Here is a 6,172-nt window from a genome sequence, read left to right on the forward strand (position 1 = left end):
CACGATGAAGTTCGCGACAATTCAGCTACGTAAAGTCAAGCAGCCTGCGATGTCGCGTTGCACGATTTTATAGTCGAACACAGAAAGTGTATCTTAATACTGTACGGAAATAAAAATCTACTCGCGATTTTCTGTCCTCGATTTCAACATATTTCTGTTTTTCGAGATCAAAGTTTTCGTTATTTGGGTCTCTTGCGTTAATTGCACGTCAATCCTAACCCGTGATTTTTAATTCTGCGAAATTTTGCTGTACAAATATTTTTTTACATTCAAAAAGAACACTGCAAAAGCACATATACCGGACTTGTACATTACGGTTCGTCTGAATTTCAGTTCACTTTAACCTCGGTATTTCGATGATCTTGATAAGAATTATTATACTGCGTTACGTAAACTTGAAATTACGAGTCAAACGGATATGGAAATGACATAAGCGTTCTACTGGAATAACAAAAAAAATCATCAAATATATGAGATGGTCAAATTTTTTCCGGTTGACAAATATCTTATCACACCCCATAACAACGATTAGTCATAACACGGATAAAAATGTAACATTTACCGAGTATTAATTATAGCTAACAATGTAATTAGTTGTCACAATTTCACTAGAAAATTTCGAAGAAACGAAGATTCTATCAGCATGTAACTTTGACACTACACTCAAGGCGAGGCATAATCTCAACTTCGTAGAGACGTGACAATGCTGAATTTCCCCTGTAATAAAACGAGGGGTGGCGTTTTGCCAATGCCTACCAAGAACCGAGAGACGTGCGAAAGACAAATGTACAGCTGTACAAAAATTCTGGCTAACAGAGGACGAGTTATGATCCGTGCTTTTACGATGATCCCTGTAACCAATCTGTCTGTTGATTCCAACTAATGTAAGATAACCCAATTATACTTTTATAAATATATTCTCGTATATTAGTAAGGTGTTGACCGACTTGAAGTTAAACCAATTTCCAAGAAGCTCCAGACAAGCTGTTGTTGTTATTCCGAGTAACACATTTATCACGTGTCTTGCGCAAATTAAACAAATTTTTGTTCAACTGCTGCCGAGAAAAAGCGGTAATAAAATATTCGCCGTTACATTGTTAGCAGATTTTATTCAGAAATTCACGGTAAAAAAGAAAAATGAAGCCTTTAGCCTCTGGCCCACGATATGAACGATAGAGAAAAGACGGTTCAAAAATCTTGAGTGACCTTAAACAATTTTACGTAATTCATAGACAGCCTCTTGCCTTGAAATTAACATTCACGGACGTTCTAACAATAAGCGAATAATGAACGGTTAGATTGTCATGGACTGAACTTTCAGCAACGGTTTTCTTTATTTTTACATACTATGTATCTACGTAAACTACTCCAGCCAACTATGTCAAGGATTAACTTTGAAATTTGCATTGAACCGAATGAGCTTATCTGCGCTTCGGTATGGCTGTCTGTACCTGCACGCGCCTCAATCCAAGCACGTTAAAATCTTAAACTCCCATTCCAACACTGTGCGACTATTCCTTCGGATTATACAAACAAAAAACCGTGCAAAATTTGACCTTCGGCAGTTATTTTTACAATTTTTCAAAGAAAGCGACAGGACCTAAAAGTTAACTTGTAATAGAAATTACTATGGTCAAGAACAAAGTGCGAAGAGTTTGTTTGTTTTCTTTAGGCAAACGACAAGTGTGAACAAATAGTGGCTTTACATCGGAAGCTAAAAAAATATTTTTTAACATGTCGGACCAATTGATAGCAGAAGCGTTGGGATCAATATTTATAATATTACATAATGCTGGAAACTCGAAATTACCCGTGAAAATGCGCCACGTATCACGTGCATATTCGTAAATTTAACCAACATCGCCCTCTAAATAAAATCGTCCAAATATAGCGAGTACATAATATGACTGTATAAGGTTAGAATGGTATACCATCACAAATCATTCTGACCTAATAAGTTTCAATCAAGATTCTGTAAGATTAGTTTGATGGGGATTTTTTTTCTTCTAACAGCGTGTAGACGAAGTTCGATAATTGGTAGGTAGAACGTAAATAGATGAAGCAATAATTCCGAAATAGTTAACGAGGTTTGTTTCAGCGCTGTGCGATTAATCGATTAATCATTATTCCGACTAAACGATTAATCGACGATTTCGGTTAATCATTTTTTCGATTAATCGATTGATCGGAGTTGCCTAGCAACTCGCAACTCATTATTTACGTTCAAACTATACTCGGCTCTGACCGACGTATACAGAATCACGAGTCATATACCTATACAGAATAAATAGAACAGAAGTTCGATTAATCGATTAATCGAAAAACCAATAAACCGACAACGCACAGCACTGGTTTATTTCAAGACTTTCATTTCTGGTGAACCGTGAGCGAGAGTGTACTACTAATGACTACTACTTAACAACATCAAAACTCTTTCGATGGATTAAAATGAAACCGTAATTCCTTATGAAATCCTGTACGAAACTGTTCTAGCTTCATCCTTCGGTCTACATCGTAATACATATATGGAGTAAGCTCCGAGATAAATTCAAAGTCTCGTCAGCGACGCCTTCTTCTCTCCAAGAACGACTTTATCCTATTCCGATCAAGGGCCTATTGCCAGTCAATTCTCAGGCCGGTTAGTGGCATGCTGTGTATTTCTTTCAATGTAAACCAGCTGCCGCGTCTGAGAATTACTTCATTCAATCAATCAACTGTTACAGATACCGTTGAGATTATCGTGTCAGAAAAGTTACGAGACTCGGTGTACTCGATATGTTTCTCTGATCAGATCTACGATTGTGCCAACGATGAATGAAAGCTGCCGAAGACGTTGTAACACCATCGTCCAAATACAAGTGCTTGTACATTGTACCAGACACAATACTTTCCGGTTTCCACTTAGTCCCCCCCTCAACCCCAGTGAATGGTAATTAACTGTGGTAACCGAACGCCTGGTACAGTCGCCACGCAGTCTGCTGACTAGTCGCCGGACTTGTACTTGGGATAGTCTAGAGTTAAGAAAAGATTCCGAATACGCCTTGGCCGTCGTCCAATGCCGATAGATAGCGCCAACTCGCTGCATCCAGTTTCCAAGGATTTTCCAACGTCCGTTGCACGTGTTGAATTATTCATTCATAATTGAACAGCGTGTGTTACGGGATGAAAATTGTCTTGGGTATAGAAAACTATATATTTTATAGATCAATTTACATCGATGTATAATCAACAGGCTGCGATGTCGTGTGCGATGAATAGTAAAACGTTGCGTTATCGTGTATAAACGAATATGTTCAAGACTAACAATAATTAGAATCGCATGAATTCGTTAACCGACGAATGGAGAACGTACAGCTGATTCAATCACGTTGTAATTATTTTTTTTTTTTTAAGAATTACATTTTCGAAGAAAACTCATCGTCAGACCTTCTCGGACACGATACAATTCATTAATCGTCAACCACGAATGATACTTACACGGGAATCAGTTGGAAGTTGCGATAGGAGCCACCATTTTATAATGAAATGACTGCTTGTATTTTTTAAGGTCTGACTAATACTAATTGTAAGAGAGAACTTTATCATGTGAACAGATGATATCTTGGCAAAAATGTTTAAATTTTAATCGAAAATCTTAACTATCCACAATAAAGACTTTTTTTGGGAATAACTCCGTTAATCGAAATTATTGTTAAAAAATTAAAAGCAAACCAATGATTGACTTGGAATGCTACGACAACCAAGTAAATTAATTAGTAATAACGTTGATTTGTTAATCATGAATAGATTTCCAACTGCTCGTTGACTTTCAGCACGCCTGAATCTTTGTTTATAGGTACCTATATGTAATAACCTTTCTCAATAGTTAATACGGAATGTAGTTTTTCAAAAAAAACAAAAAACTAATCACAACATACATAAATCTAAGATTTTCGCCATTTATCAAAGTTAATTCACACCGACCTTCTCAAATCTTTCATTTAGTTTTATTGACGAAATTTTGATCACTTGTATCTCGGAAGTAAGTACATTATACGCACGAGCATGTATAGTCCACTATGTATAAAAAGTCAAAAGAACGCGCTGAAAGAGACCTCGTTTAATTACGGTCTATATTTTCGGTCTTGGTGGTTGTCGAGTATATACAAGACACTTGAAAGTCACCGGGCGAGGGACACGTTTAAGGGGGTTGGAACGCGATCCCTCTCCAAGTTTAACAAACAAAAGTCGTCGACTTAGCTATAAATAAACGGCACAGTACGCCACTCGCTTCAAATCCCCAAAGTACGATTCAGAAGGTTGTTAAAACTTTTGGTGCTCGCTGTTAAAAGAAAACGACGACATAGCAGCCGTACCAGCGTTTTCTATTTATATGTGAAAAGGGGCAATTATGTTACATGGGACAATCTCCAAAAGCCAAAGGAAATAACTAGTAATATTTCGAAATTACATTGCGTCTCGCAAATCTCATACATATTTCAAATTGACCTATAAAAATATTTTCCTGCAACACCCTCACATATTCAAAACTTTATTTAGTTTTTAGTATTGTTATTATGTTGTTATTCGTGGTTTTGTAATCAATTTCATATCTATTTGCGTTTAAAGTTTCTACATTATTCGTCGCATCGCGAGCAATGAATCGTGAAAGTGCAATTTCAGGAGCAAGAAAAATACGATTCTACGACCCGTTCCATGTTTCATTGTCAGACTGTCATGTGACAGCAGTGAATGTTTACTTGGAGAGCTGCAATTTTTAAATTGGTGCACAAGCATCCTCTTTTTCGTAACACAATTTTTTAGCAATCAGAGCTGTCGCAAGATAACAAATTTACGCGAGTATAGTAACGTGACGCAAATCTACCCGCACAACATTAAGCTGTTTTCAGGCGTTCTTTGACAAGCGACCGACGCGCTAGGAATAGTGACCAAGTATACACTGCGGTAAACTGGGTTGCCTATCTTACGGTTGAAAAAACTTCCAACTTTCTTCAGCACACTACGAATAAATTTTGTGATGAATTAAAAAAAAATCTAACCGTAGATACTTGAAACTGATCGAAAATCTAACTATTTCATTCTCAGAATCACTAATCTCTAAACAAAAAGTGGGAACGGCTGGAAAAAATAAATCTTACGTTTTTCGCTGTCTCCTACAAGGAACACCAGTTTGCTATCTCACTTCTAATTCATTGCAACTCGTACATGTTGTAGAACATTGGAAACTGAAAATACCTATTTTTTTTTTCTTGTCGGCGGAAAAAACGATCTAAAGGGGTGAAAACGATCCCTAAATATGGGCACCCAATGGGGTCATTTCTATATGCGCTTGATATATTTTAATGAAACCAATGCTGAAATATCGATCGTATATGGGAATGAAACATTTCAGCGTTTGTTTCATTGAAATACATCAAGCGCTTCCATCCGGAACTGAGAAACCATCCCATAGAGTGCCCATCTTTGGGAATAATTTTCACCCCTTTAAACCGTTTTTCCCTGATAAAAACAAAATACGTGTGTTTTAGTTTACAATGTTCTACAACATGCGTGAGTTGCAACGAAGTCAGAGGGGGACGGCAAAGTGATGTTCCTTATTGGTAAAGTCGGAAAAAAAATGAATATTGATTCAGTCCTCATAATTTTTATGATTTTTACTCGAAATAAAAATAACGGGTCATTGAGGGTAAATTTTAACTCGGGTTTAAGCGATCCTGTCAGATTTGGCCGGATCTATGCTAATTAATTTAGGGGTGGAAAAGAACAAGTAGTCCAAAAAAAAAGGCGTGAACCTTGTCATCCCTGGTGGGGATCGAACCCACGACCTTTGGATTAGAAGTCCAACGCGCTATCCTCTGCGCCACAGGGACTCGACAACAACCCAGATCTCCGCGCGTTCATATTTTGTACCTAGTTTTTTAATCCAAGGTGGCAGCATCAGTATGTCTCTCCTGTGACGTCACTTGCTAACGTATCGCGCGGTCAAGAACCCTGCTCACTCAACTTTCGAAGACAATGTAAAAGATACCGTGTCGCGTGATTTAGAAACGAAAAATTTCTAGTAATTTTTGTTTCTAATTATTGGATTAACACGTCTGTACGTATGTTAACTGACGTGCACAAAGTCCGTATCAGAAATAGTTAATCGACGATTTTTGTACATAGCTGCAAC

At 37.4% G+C, this 6,172-nt stretch overlaps 1 long non-coding RNA gene and 1 other non-coding gene across 4 annotated transcripts in view; both read right to left on the bottom strand.

The window, feature by feature from the left end:
- LOC124294998 overlaps positions 1 to 6,172 on the bottom strand; it is a 128,537-nt gene that overhangs the window by 91,658 nt on the left and 30,707 nt on the right. The window lies entirely within an intron of this gene.
- Trnar-ucu lies at positions 5,798 to 5,870 on the bottom strand. The gene has a single exon. It is a non-coding gene; the product is annotated as a tRNA-Arg (tRNA).

Source organism: Neodiprion lecontei, chromosome 6, assembly GCF_021901455.1.
Source record: "Neodiprion lecontei isolate iyNeoLeco1 chromosome 6, iyNeoLeco1.1, whole genome shotgun sequence".
NCBI lineage: Eukaryota > Metazoa > Arthropoda > Insecta > Hymenoptera > Diprionidae > Neodiprion > Neodiprion lecontei.